General features: G+C 42.3%; 1 protein-coding gene across 7 annotated transcripts in view; it reads left to right on the top strand.

The window, feature by feature from the left end:
• Nucleotides 1-719: 719 nt before the first annotated feature.
• The window catches only part of SGMS2 (sphingomyelin synthase 2), a 44,443-nt gene continuing 31,180 nt past the window's right edge, over nucleotides 720-13,982 (top strand). Inside the window, exons 1-2 of one of the 7 annotated variants that reach the window (XM_075032595.1) lie at nucleotides 753-776; nucleotides 9,101-9,180. The gene's annotated coding sequence lies outside the window, so the exon portion shown is untranslated. The other 6 variants (XM_075032579.1, XM_075032587.1, XM_075032615.1 and 3 more) reach the window with 6 other exon arrangements.

The raw sequence follows: 13,982 nt of genomic DNA on the forward strand, positions 1-13,982 counted from the left end.
TAAAACCAAACAAGCAAACAGCCTCCCCCCTGCCCCAGTACTATCCAAAGGAAAACATAGGGTAACTTTGCGATACAGTTTTTTCTGCTTATGTAAGTGAAACACTGAGGAGCAAGTGCAAGGTTTGTTTTCCATTATTGCCTAGTCAAAAAGAAAAAAAAAAAAAAATCACTGTAGTCTAAATCAGTTTTTCTTTTTCCCATGAGAAGGGAGTATAAATTCCACAAAGCTTCAGCATTTCTTTCCTGAAATTATCCAAGAATGTAAGCCTTTGGAAAACTTAGTATCTAACTCTGCTCAGCTTTTGGTTTTGAACCCAGCTAATATAGCAATTTTTGAGGAACGTAACCTGTACGAAGTACTAAGATTAGAGAAACGGTAAACAATAATCACAGGTTTTGCAAGTCTGGGAAATTAAAAGAGAGGAGCTGGCGGAAGCCCCTACCCTTCAGAGATGCTTCGAGCAGTCCCAAGCTGGACAGGCTATTCCCGAAGACCCGCCTCGCTAAGCGCGGCAGCTATAGAGGCAGCTATAGAGGCAGCTACAGAGGAGGCCAGCCGGAGCCGGGCACCTGCGGGGCGCGGCGGGCTCCCTCCCTCCCTCCCTCCCTCGGTCCGCCCGCCATTGGCCTGCCGCCGCTTCCCGCCTCCTTTGAAAGCTTGAGAAGGGCGGGCGGCAGCGGCGCCGCGGCACTCGGGCGGCGGGGCAGGGTGGGCACGGGCCGGGCCGGGCCGGGCCGGGAGCGGAGCGGCTGGGCCGGAGCAGGAGGCCGCAGGTAATTCCCGGGCAGTCAGGGGGCGGCCGCGGCGGTGGTCTTTCTTCACTCGGGAGTTTTCCCTCATGAGGATTGCAGGCGGGTTCAGCTGAGCTGAGTGAGCTTCACCGAGGTTTCTTTGCTCACGGGTCTTCTTGCAAGGTGGTGGCAGTAGTCGAAGTCTTCGAAGTCTGTACGTTTAGTATAGCAGCGCTTGCCTTGGCAGCTTAGTGCTTCATAGTAGGTAGTATTCTTCTTTGCGTATTTATTTGGGTTCAGCTTCTACTGACTTGTTACGGTGGGCTTGCTAGCTAAGCAGCTGAACTTGTGGTTGTGCTAGCTGTGATGATTTATAAATGTATTTCTGAAGGTCCTAGCCCCTACAATAGCAGGGCAGTACTGTGTACTTTTGAACTGTGTTGCTTATGAAGTAGTAATGGAAAAACTTGTCTTAGAGTTTCTTTTGTGGATTATCTTTTCATCTACTTGTTCAGTTGCCAAAAAATAGTGACATTAACGGTGAACCTATAAGGTAAGCTTTTTTCCTTGTTCTCAAGCTGTTGATGATGAAAACGAGCTAGTGAATTTATTAAAATAATTAGCTGGAGACATAGAATTCATGTTACCACTGAAATGCATCTGATTCCAAAATTGTGAAACTCATTTTTGTTAGGTCTTGTTAAGTATTTAGCAAGTGTATGTTGATGAAGATCTCTTTATGAATTGATATTCTACGTACATTTGGCTTTAGTGTACTTTATTCTTTCGTAATTGGATGGGAATAATAAATCATTCTGGTGTTTCTTCATCTGTTTCAAGGTAGGAGTATCAGCTAGCACCATCAGCTAGTACCATAGATATAATAGGGCTGCTGTGAGAACCAGGGTACAGAATATAATGTTAGGCCTGTATAGAAGTAGTTTACAGGACTACCTTGATTTATATGCTACTTGAAGAAAAAGCAGGGAAGAATTATGAGGTACTATACTTATGGGGGGCTACAGGACAATTCAGTGTAAAATACCTCTGTATGTTTTCATCTGCCCTTAACATAGTTGTAATAAAGACTACAAATATGCATGAGCTCATTAGAACATGTGTGCTTATACAGTTCATTACTTCTGAAACTACTTAGGCTGAGCACAGATACATAGTTCTTCCCTATGAAACTTCTGCATAGAAGTCTGCTATGGCTTGGCTACACAAGTAGGCTTTTTTTGTACTACTGTTTACTCTGTCTATAAACTGTAAAGTCAGCTTGAACTAGAAATTCCTATCTGGTTCTTGCTTCCCCACCCCCCCCCCCCCCCCCAACCCCATCTTACAGCTTTTAGTTCTGCCATGGGGCAGAACTAAGCAGGATTCTGGTGGTAGCTGCCTTTGAAAACTGCCTGGGTGTCTCTTTGGAAATAGTCAAATGCACAGGCTGGCTGTGTTTGTCTATAGAATTACTGTTTCCAATAATATCCCTGCTGATCTCATGAAAGGGGAAAAAAATAAACAGTAATGAAAAAGATGCTGGGTTTGTTCCAGCTGAAAGGAACAGTATTTTTTTTTTCTTCAAAACTCCTCTTCTTTCTCCCTCCCATCCACCTCCCTGGGTGCAATGCAGCTTGTATGTTGGCCTCCCCATGGAATTTTGTATGTGTGTGAGGTTTCTTTTTCCTCATAAAGCAAGTCATCGTTCTGCAGGTCTTAAGTTCTCTCCCTCAAAATTCCTGTCTGAAAAGGACCTTGTGAAGTTAATCTAGTTTAAAGTAATGATCAAGAGATGTGCTGCCTCTGCCAAGTTTTGTGACTTCACAAATATGCCGCTTGCTCTCAAAAGTTTGTTGCTATGCAAGACTTGCAGACAGTAGCTACCAAATTAGTTACAGACCATCTCCTGCAAGCTGCTCTTCATAGATGGTACCTCTGAGCTCAATGGGAGCTCTGTGATCAAGTTGTACACTTGAATTCAACAGGTCACCTGTGAGGATGGTCTTGTAGGGCTGGATGTAAAGTGTAGCCTTGAACAGAGTATGCTAAGGTACTGTTATTTTCTGCTCTCTCAAATGCAGTGCTTCAAATAATAGTATTTAAAAGTAAAGGCAGTGTTTCAGATGACTGTTGTATCTCAATTTAGAAAAATGCCAGTAACTTTTCCCTCCTTTCCTTTTAACCTTTCTTCCTTAAATGGCTTTTTTTGTTAAAAAAAAAAAGGGGGGGGGGGGGAGGCTCTGTCTAGCATTTGCTGTATCTATAGGTGTGTTTGCCTGTAGATACATTTTCTTACTCTCATTACTATTTCTATTCTTGAACTGTTATTCTTGTCAGTCATTATCCTTTTTGTATAACATCTTCAAGTAAAACTCAATTCTGTGAAGACTTGCATGTAATTAAGTGTATGCAATTAAGCATATGTCTTTAACGCCCTGCCCTGCCTATGGTACCTCTACTGTTTTTTCAGATTCGTTTTAAAGGATGTGTTACCCAGTTACAGGAATTACTGGGGGGTGGAATCAGAGCAGGCAGTGAAGCATGCTGTGAGGTTCAAACAGATTCAGCACTACAGGTGTGTATGTGCGTTCCCCTAGCAAGAGGAAGGGCAGTTGTCTAGCTGAATTGTTTATCTGGTTATAATATACTAGTTGTGTTAAGCCTGCAGGAGGGAAAACTTAAAATCCTGGCATCCTGTCTGTACCAGCACTCTGCCTGTTGCTATTAGATCAGGGTAGGGTTTCTCTGTCCCACAGAACTCTGAGAGTGCAGAAAATGTTTCCACCCTGTGCTGGAATAAAGCAGATTCCCCCTTCCCTTCCCCCAAGCTTTTGTGGAAAAAAACAAAGTGTGAGCAACCCAAGCAGAATAGCCAATAGCTGGGTGAAGGGGGCTTTCCAGGGACGTAACAAACACAGGGTCAGGTGCCTTCCTTGAATCCAGGGCAGTGAACGAGGCCTTCTGTCTTTCATGTGACTGTGCTCGTTGCTGAAGCCTTCTGACTTCCAGGCAGGACAGGTGTATCTCGGCCAAAGAGTTTCGGTGCAGATGAGTCGACACCTCCTTTCCCCCTCCCTCCCCCTCGCTAATCCCTTGTTTGTTGTGCTGGAAGGCTTCCAACGAAATCTGTTTGCTAGTAACGATGAGGAACTCTTTTAAAAAACAAAAGAGGGAGGGACCCCCCCACCCCAAAACCCCCAAACAAACAAACCAACCACCAAACCAAAACCAAACCCCCAAGCAAAGCCAAGGCCAAAGACAGGGGTGAAACACGTGAGAAGCAGGGGGTTTCAGCGACAGTCATCCTTCGCTTGAGATCCGAGTTCGGGAAATCGAATCCCCCGGCGTAACCGGGAAGCCCTTCCCCGCTGGCGGCCGCGGCGCTCGGGTCCGGCCTGGCGACGGGGGCGCGGCGCGGCGCAGGGCCCGCCGGCCGGGGAGCGGGGCGGCTGCGACGGAGGGCGATGCCCGTCTCTTAACGGATTTCTTACGGGTGCGGCGTGCAGATGTCGGTACCTCGTTTTGCGAGCTAACTTAAGGCTTCCCCCGCGGCCGGGGAGGGACGTCTGCCGTTTGAGGAGGAGAGGGCGGCCGTGGGCATGGCAGACGGGATCCGGGCAGAGGCTGCAGGCAGGGAGGGAGGGAGGGGAGGGGAGGCGAGGCCGGCGGGAGCCGCGGAAGGGCACCGGCATCTCTGCGCCTGCCACGACCGCGCGTACCGCGGAGGAGGTGCCGTCCCCGGCGCAGTCACGGCGGCGCCGGCAGGAGGCTGCCCGGCCGCGCGGGGCGGCGGGCAGCGCGCGCGCGCGCAGAGGCGCGGGTGGCGGCCGGGGAGGCGGGGGGGGGGGGGGGGGAAGGACGACACGACACCGGGAGCGAGCGGGCGGGGCCGCGCCGGGACCCGCCACCTCTAGCGGCGGGCGGGGGCTCCGTAGAGGTCCTGCCGGTTTTTCTAGCCCTGCCTCTGAGTAGCAGCAGCGCCGGGGTGAGTCACTGTTTGGAAATGGAGTGGGCGGGTGCGCGTGCGAGAGAATGAATGATGTCAGGGAGGAGTGCGGCTCTCGGGGCGAGCATGAGACTCGCGGTAAACACGGCGGCGGCGGCGGCGGCCCCGAGCGAGCGCTGCCCCCGGCGCCCCCCGCCCCGGAGCCGCCCTCCAGCGGGGGAGCGCTTCCAGGCGCGGCACTGCTGAGGTAGCGCTGCGGGCAGGAAACCTCCCCGAGAAGTGTCGCCTCCGCTGACGCCCTTAACGCCGGTCCTTTTGGCCAGGAAGGAGAAGAGTCTGAGGCTGCGAGAGGAGCAAATTGCAGGGGAAGGTAGAGATTGTGGCAAACTTCCTAGCCGCTTCTGCGTGCGGCTGCCTCAGCGGTGGGAGTGTCTGGCTGTAAGGAACTGCCAAGCCCAAACCCGAGAGCCCCGAGGCTCGAAAAAAGACTTCCCGCTGCCTTTAGAGGAGGAACTGCCGGCAGTGCGAGCTTTTGCGTAAACAGCTGAGTAGGTAAGTTGGGAACGGCACAGGTGGATTGAAAGCGTGGCATACCACAGGCAGGCGCTTGGAGAGCCTCTTTCGCAGAAGACCTCTACGTGCGAACTGGACGGAGGCTGGGAAGAGCAATCTTGCACTTGTGGTCTCCTCCGCTTCTAGAGTATGTATGTTCTACCTGTAAAATAGTCTTACTCTTGAAGAGGGCCCTCTAATTAGGGAGGGCACCCGCTGGGTTGATTTCTCTTGCAAATACGTAATGCATGGAACGCGCTTAGTCTGCTGCTAAAATTGTACGTTCTTGATGTGGGCAATGCGTGCGTACACCTTAGAGCAGTACCACATACCTAGTTGGACAGGAGGGGGCTTCAACGTGCCTGGGTTCAGCTCAGGAAGATAAAGGATTACCGTAAGGATCATAATGGTGTTGTAAAGATGCGTGGCTGTAGGGTTGGTTGGTTTGGGGTTTTTTTTTTGTTGCTGTATGTCTGCTCCGTTGAAGCCGCTCTTAAACTTCCTGAAGTGCAGCAAAACTAATCTTCTTGTCTTAGTGGCAGAGTACATTTCTATTAACATTGCATGGTTTCTGGCTTAAATTTAGCTCAAAATCCTTGTGAAAAGTAGTTAATGCATAATCTTCTGGCAAGATAATGAAACTCCTAGAATACAGCGTAGACCAGCTATTGTTCAGTTTAATCCATTTCTAATATTTTTATTTGATTTTTTAAGACCTTAGAAAATCAAATATCTATCTAGCCTCAAACCTTAATAGCTATTAATTTATAAGCAGTTAATTATATAGGTGAATGTTTTTGTAGAGGTATTAGCATAAACTTAGCAGGTGCACGATATTTTCTGAGGCAGTGGGCCTTACAGAAGTTTTGGCAAGCTTCACTTTAAGTTGCATTTATTAAATAGTTTGCCTAAAAACCAAACTTCTTTTATTATATTCAGTGTAGTTGCTTATGTATATTACTATTTGACAGGGCAGGTTTTTGGAGACTGTATACCCTTAGATACTTTTTCCCTATTAAACCAATAACTTATTCTTTATTTTAACCTAACTTAAATGATCTAGGGCTTAATTTACTAGAAAGGTCAATGTGCTTGCTTCCATATTGTTTTTTTCCTTTTGGATAGGATTTACATTGCTTTTCAGTAAAAATTTATAATCCATGTCTGATTTTAGAGAAATATATACTTGTGTCTCTGTCCTTCAGAAAAATATTCTTCAAGCGTACCCTGCGTAGTATGTGCAGTCACAATGGGTATTTGGACAAATCAAAGGGAGGGGGGAACTTTAGGTGAAATTATAAGGTGATGACAATAGTATGTAGATGAAGGCCCCTGATGAGATTGAGTTCACTTCAAGGACAGTACAGAAATCATACGATGGAGAAGTGAGAACTTGAAGAGAGCAGAGGTGGATTTTTCTTTTCTACTCTTAGGTTGGTAATCTGAATCTAGAATGACTTTTATATACCCCTAAATTTTAAATATTGAGCCATGGTTGGCATGTTGATGACCATCTATTTTTTCTGGATCATAAAAGCATCTTGTGATTGTAATAATGTAAGATGCAAAAATGATAGGGCTTAACAATCCTGTTTTCATAAGCCAGTTTTCTTCTGAGTTCAAAACTTAATGTTCCAAGTAGACATCAGAAGTATTATATCATGGATGCAGTATTGTGAAAAACTTCATATTTCCTTATCAAGTAAAAAAACCCAAACAAAACCACAACCCACCCACACACCTCCCTGTCTTTGAGAGGGCTAAGAGACTTCATCTCAAGTATTTTTCATTCTAAAAACCAGAGAATTCTTTATTTGCAGTGTATTAGTATACCAAATAAAACTATGAAGACTTGAAAGTAGTGTATTGATTTTTAAGGATTAACAAAACTAAAAAAAAAAAAATATTGAAATGATTGATGGATTTAAAAAATGAGTATTTTTTATTAAGGAGCAGGGAAAGTAAAAAATGGTTGTTGAAGAGATGGCTCATTACAGTTAAGTCTCCTTGTATAGAAATGGACTTTGAAGATGCAGATATTTGTAACAAAACTGCATGCATCTTCTGTTTGGATTTTTTTCTAATTTTGATGGGCTATTGGCCTACAATGTTCTTTGATACTATTTGTGAGGAGTGGACAATACAGATGCTGTGACACTTTATTTAGTATGGCTATGGTATTGCAGTAGTCCGAACAGATGCTGGGAAGATTAATGTAACACTAGGTCCACTGTCTTCAGAGATCTCTGTCTGCTGGGAGAATTGTTTGTACCATGGACGCCACTGTCCCCGAAGATGCTGCGGACACTAAAATGTTAGGCATCCAGGCACCACTGTCCCAGCAGATGCTGAAGACCTTAAGAGCTGCTGATGGGAAAGTTTTATGTAACACAGATAGCTCTGTCTTGTCCGTTCTGCACCTGTTTGAAAGATATTTCTTAACTATACTGAACCCAACTGTTTTAGTGAGGCTCCAGAACTTTAATACCCACAAGTGTCTCCTGTATTAGGACGCTTGCTTACTTTATCGCTGTTTCTCTTCCCCAGAATAGCTCTTGTGTGGACATGTGTAATACAAAGAATAAAGTACTTCTTACCAATATAGTTGGGTTTGGAAGTCTACTTTATAGCTGTTTATCAATTTTAATAGGACAAAACTGTATACTAAAACTAAATCAGCTTCAGGAAAACCTGTTACTTGCCCTCTAACATACATGTAGTACCTGTAATATAAAGGGATTACTGTGCCTTGGGTTCATGCTTGTGGTTTGCTGAGTAAAACTTCCTGCCTTACTGTGTTGAGTCCCTTTCAAAATATGCTGTGTCAAGTCTGGGTCCTCTTGTTTTTTTGCAGTCTGGCATTAAAAAATATTGAGGTCTAGTCTGTTGTACGGATGAAGAAATTAAAATAGTTTGTCAGAGTATCTGAAGCTGTTGCGTTAATCATTGTGAATAGAATGGTTCTTAATAAAACAGTGTTCAGGTCTTCAGTCCTCAAAGAAAATAATTCTTGAGCATGATTTTTCAGGAGAACTTCATTGCATTTACTCTGACAAGACAGTTTTATAGTAAAAAAGCATGTATTCAATATTTAACTATTTAATTTTCCAGATAACATACCTTTTCTCAGATGTGTAACCCTAAAGAAGGAGAACATCCTGTTCACTTGAAGGTACCTGAACAAAAAAGCAGGTGTCTTTCACTTGCCTTCCCCAGTTTATGTAGGTTAACTTGCAACTGCCGTGTTTAAGTTTCAAGGACATCCCACTTACTCTTTATAAACTTTGTAAATAAAACCTAAGTTGCTGCTATCAGTGGAACTGTGAGGCTTCCAAGGGGTGAGCTTTGCTGCCACACAAAGCAGTGTCTTAACTATTTTTGGCTTTTAGAGTTAATTTCTTGCTGCTCCCTTCTGTAGTCTTCTGTTTTTTTTGTCTATATATTCAGATTTCCTGAGGCTGAATCTTACTAGAATCCTGTGCAATGCAGTAAGCTTCACACTAACCTTTGCAGTGTTTTTATGTGTCTGTGGTTACTGAGGCAAAGTGGACTGGGGTTGTACACCTGTTCTTCCTTGAGAAAAGATGCTGAGCCTCTTGGGTGCAGCACTGAATGTTTTGGAAAGTTGCATCAGCTTAACATGGGTGACTTAAGCTGAACTGATGCGGAGCACTTCTGGACACTTTTGCTTAAGAAGGGCTATAGTTAAATTCATTCAGGATTATTTTTGAGCAGTGATCTGGAATCTTAAATGGAGTGTGTAGAGTTGAAGTCAGTTTCTTAGATAAAATGTAAGCATATTGTGGCTGAACCTGAATAGAAAAGTTTGGAGTACAAATAATGATTAAATGTGTATCTTCAATTCCAGTAATGTTACTTTGATGGTGAAAGAGATGGACATCATGAAAGAAATCAAACAAAGCGAGCAAAACAAAACCAGGAAGCTAAGTATGTTTAAGCTGTTCATTCTAATCCCCCATTTGAGAATTTACAAACTGCCTGCAGCAGTTTGTAATCACTGGTTTTCAGAAACTCCCCAGGCAGTTGGTAATGTTTTCAGTGACATATGATGTTTGAGGCAGGTTTACCTGTTAGTTGTCATAAACCAGTATGTCCCATGTAAAGTTATGTAACTTTTATTAATTTGGAAGAGAAGTTCTTTTTGCCTAGTGTCTCTGTTGATATCTGAGGCCCAGGTCAGTCTTGCTGCTATTGTAAACTCAAATGTACCAAGAATGAAGTTTTAAGTACTGATACGGGTTAAATCATACTAGTATGCTTACTCAGTTTTCATCTTTATGCTAGCTCTGATGGCAGTCACTTACTGGAGTTTGCATTTGTAGGGTGTAACTTATGGGAGGGTTTTTTTGTTTTGTTTAATTGCAGCTCTCTACTGTTCATGCCTCTAATACTAGAACTTAAAGCTGGTTGGTGGGTTTGTTTTTCTTTTTAAAATCTTGGTTAATTGTAAAATAAGTGGGAGTTTGTAACCCTATCAGAGTGCAGGACTCTGTCCAGCCTCAAAGAACAAGCCTCTGACAGAGCCTGTCTAGAACCTGGATCTTCTAAGACCTAGCTTAAAGCCTTAAGCAAAAGGTAATGGTTTTCCTTTATTGAAGTTTATTGCAAGTGTTTTGGCATATGTTACCATCCCAATATATCTTTAATAGAACACTTGTATCTGTAGAAGTCCTTTATTAAGAAGTCACATGCTCTCACTGATTGTTTTTTTTCTGTTGAAACCTGTTTGCATTTCTTAGTTTTTCTCTTTTTAGAGCTTTTATTCCACTTCACCTCCTAAGATCTTAAACTGTTGTGTGATGAGTGCTGAATGACTTCTCACAATTAGTTTCAGTTATGTGAAATGTACATAAGTGACAAAATGTTTACTTATGCACACACCCAAGTTCCTGCTTATGTTCACTCCAGTGCTGGACAGTTGGTTAGCGGAGCAGACCTAAATAAGGAGACTCTGTCTCCTTATTTAGGTGACATAATTTGCTAAAGAGAAACAGCAGTAGTGAAGGTCATGCCTCATAGTTGTTAATTCTGTCTTTCATATGGAGGGCACGATATAATCCTATAGCTTGTTGATAGTTCTACTACATTTCTACAGTAATTACAGCTCATCTGATTTGGGTGCTTTTTTTTTTGGTACTTTCCCCACATCAACCTTGTCAATGGGAAACAGCATTTGCTGTTTGTAGGTGCTTTATAAGGGTGCCAAATACCACTGCCCATGTCTCACTTTGAGACTGAACACAGACTGTATTGAAGCAAACTGTTCCCATCGCTGCCACTGCCTCAAAAGGACATTTTAAAAACTGCAATGCTGTATTACTGTCTTAACAGTGCTAAAAACATGCTTAATGTAGAATTGTCGTTTCATCCTCTGCCAGTTATTGTGGTTCAAATTTATGTATTACAATTTCAATATAAAACCAAAAGCATTTAAACTGAAATTTTTCCAGCAAATTTCTTTTTTGTTTGTTTAATGCTGAGAGAAATTAATTGCTATGGAACTACTTTGGGTTAGTTTGTACTTACTAGTTTTTCTGACAACTCACCTATTTTAGGAGTGTATAGAAACTATCAATATGGTGTAGCTTAAAGTTAACTCCTGTTACTTTTAGTTTCTGTGTAGTAGGAGTCTGACAAAATTCCTACCAAAGCTTGTATTCTTTCCTATTTTCATAATACTGTACTAATCTGTAAGGATGCTGTGTAAGAGTTCTTTACAGTGTCATTCTCAGAAGCATGAAATTGTCTTCATTTGATTTCACTCTGATTTTGTATACCATTTTGAGTGTGTCACCTCACAAGAGTTCATTCCTGTCTTCTGGCATATCACCTTGGTCTTGTAGAGGCTCGTTATGAACACAAAATTTGGCTCTACTTAATAAGTAACAAGGCCAACTTAAGACAGTTCAACTGCAGTTATTGAAGAAGTGCAGATGCTCAGTCTGCTGTGTTTTCACAGAATTATTTTGTTTCACTGCATATGTATACTTTGCATAAAGCTTCAAGTGATTTTGAAATTTTCTGAAAAAAACCCAAACATCTCTATTTGATGTGGAAAACGTGCCAGAAAGCTAAAGGTGGTCCTCCAAAGTGAAGCTGTGTTTCTTTCTGTCCTGTGAGAAAGAGGATTGACTGAAATTACTTGAATCCTGTATTGACTATTGAAACTGATCATGCACTAAAATAGTAAAACAACTCCTTTCAGTGTTTTTGTTTTCCCAGAAATATGTTAACTTCTGTGATGGACTTCAGTCTTGAGAGGAAGGGCTGTGGCATCCTGTTTCACTCTGAAGTAAGAAGTATTAAAGGCATTGCTCCTTCTAAGGTGCCATAGTGACCTTGGAAGTTAGTATGAAGGCAGTTTACTGAAGAGTTGAGTGTTATGAGTTTAAACTTCCTTCCACTGCAGTGATTGTGTCCTGAATTTGCAGACACTATTTAAAATCATCATCTTAGCATATTTACCACCATGAAATTGAATACTGCATGTGCTATATAGCTGAATGGCAAGCTCTCTCCACTGAGGATAGCTTTTTTTTGTAGTAAACATGGTCATTAGCTTCCTCTATGCAGTTCTTAAAAAATTGGGTAAGCTATTCTCATGTGCACAAGCAGCCATAAGTATTTATGACAATTAGTCATTTTTTCTGTCTAGAACAACTTGTCTATGTCAAGTAGGGTGGAATAATGTGTATGTCTATGGTAAAAGTCAGTAGGATGGATGAAATACATCTCAGCTGACCAGCCATGGGACAAGGCACAATGCCTGTCAAATATCAAAGCTAAAGTAGTTGAGCTAATGAAGTTTTCAGCTCTAACAAATCTAAATAATTACACTTCTTGCTCTATAAGTATTTTTCATTGGTATGTAGTGTTTCTTTTTTAAAAGCTTAATTCACAGATTACAGTCAGTGTACACTTTCCTGTGTACACTGCTTTCTAGTCATTGGACAATCTGAACAAGATTAAGTAGCTACCTGGCTTAGTCTTACTCTGCAGGATAAATGTTCCCATAAAAAGTTTCTGTTTTTTTCCTTTTTTTCTTAATTTGGACTTGGAGAAAGTTTAAAATAAACTCTTAAACATTATAGGGTTTGGACTAAACTCTTTAGCTCTCTTACATTTGAGGAGCTCAGTACTGAAAGACTGAAGTTAAAATGGGACACTATTCCCCCTCAAGGGCCTGAAGTGCAGAGAAGAGTTGCAGGAAAGCAGGAGCTCTCTGCTCTATTGTGCTGCATTAATGGCAAACACTAGAACTATGTTCTTTTACCTTACCCACAACTTTTTTTGAGTGTGCGTGCATGTGCGCTTTCTTCCTATTCTTCCCCTGCATCCTGTTGTAGTGAAATCAGACAAAGCTTTTAGCGCTGCAAGCCTTTCTAGAACATGTGTTCAAGGCAATGCAGTTTAGTCAAAAATTGACTGCGATGCATGTAATATGCAGAAAAGGTTGTTGGCTATCAAAGTCTGTATTGCTTTCATAAGGACACCTACAAGAGAAGTATTGTACTTAGGCCTCAAAATTTGCTCAAAGAACTACTATCTTGATTAATCTCCCATAACAATTACTATTATGAAAATGCTTACTCCAGTTTTAATGGTTTCTATTACTCAGCAGGTGTTAGACTGATATTACATAGCTTATGATTTGGTTATGCATTGCTGAAAATAAAACATGAAAAATCTACTGACACATGCATTTGTAGTGATAATCTATAGTGTTTTCAATTAGGATCAGGTTACAAGCCTTTCTCCTTTCAGAAGGCTTGTAGACTGCAGGATGCAGTATTTTTGTTGTTGTATCCTTGCAATAGCGTGATTCACTGGAATAAAAGACAGTGTTGGTGGACAGAAAATGTATTGTCATTTAGCGTGACTTTTTTGTCTTGTTGCTGTTATGACTTTTAAAACACTCTGTTTCTACACCTCTTATCTCTTCTTTTCATGAGTCCTGTAGGTCTAGGACAGTTCATAGATCGAGTTGAAGAGCAAAGGCAGCCTCTGCTTCTTTTTTTTTTTTTTTTTTTAGTTGGCCAGTGCTGTCACTTCATAATTCCAGGTACATGAACTGGAAGTACCATGTACATCTAGAAAACCTCTCCGCTTTCTTAGTTTAGAACTTCTTGGGCATTGTTTGAACTATGATGTGGCTGCTGCTTGTTTCTTTGCTAAATCTCACCATCTTTGACACAAACTCATTGTGAGCAAAATGTCGGACTTAGTCTGAGGGAACAGATTGAAATGCTTCACCTGAAGCAAGTCAGTTTGGGGAGTTGAAGGCATGTAGGCCAGATGTACTCATGAATTGACCTATACCTGAGCTCAACAGGACCTTCTTCCTGAGATCAAGGCATCAAAACTGGTTAATCAGTTTTGGCCTAATGTTTAATGTACAGTCTGATGTAACTTAAGTCTAGCCTTGTCTGAGAGGACCTTTTTGTCAGTGTTTACCTCTTAGCCAGGCAGCATCTGTAGAGCGATTGCCCATGAAGTATGTTTGCGGATAATCAAGCTGTATTTCAAGTAGATCTTCATGTTGGTACTTGTCAAACATATATCCTCTTATCTAACAGTTCAGGATGGAGTTATACTTTAAAGTATGTGGGTATGTGAGCACCCTCTTGTCTTGTGTTATTCTGCCTCCTGTATGTGTGGTGAAAGTGGTCCATATAGTTAAACTGAATAGTAACTTGTTCCCTATTTTTTTGGTTTGGTTTTGGTGGTTT

The sequence above is a fragment of the Buteo buteo genome, chromosome 1 (genome assembly GCF_964188355.1).
Source record: "Buteo buteo chromosome 1, bButBut1.hap1.1, whole genome shotgun sequence".
Classification (NCBI taxonomy): domain Eukaryota; kingdom Metazoa; phylum Chordata; class Aves; order Accipitriformes; family Accipitridae; genus Buteo; species Buteo buteo.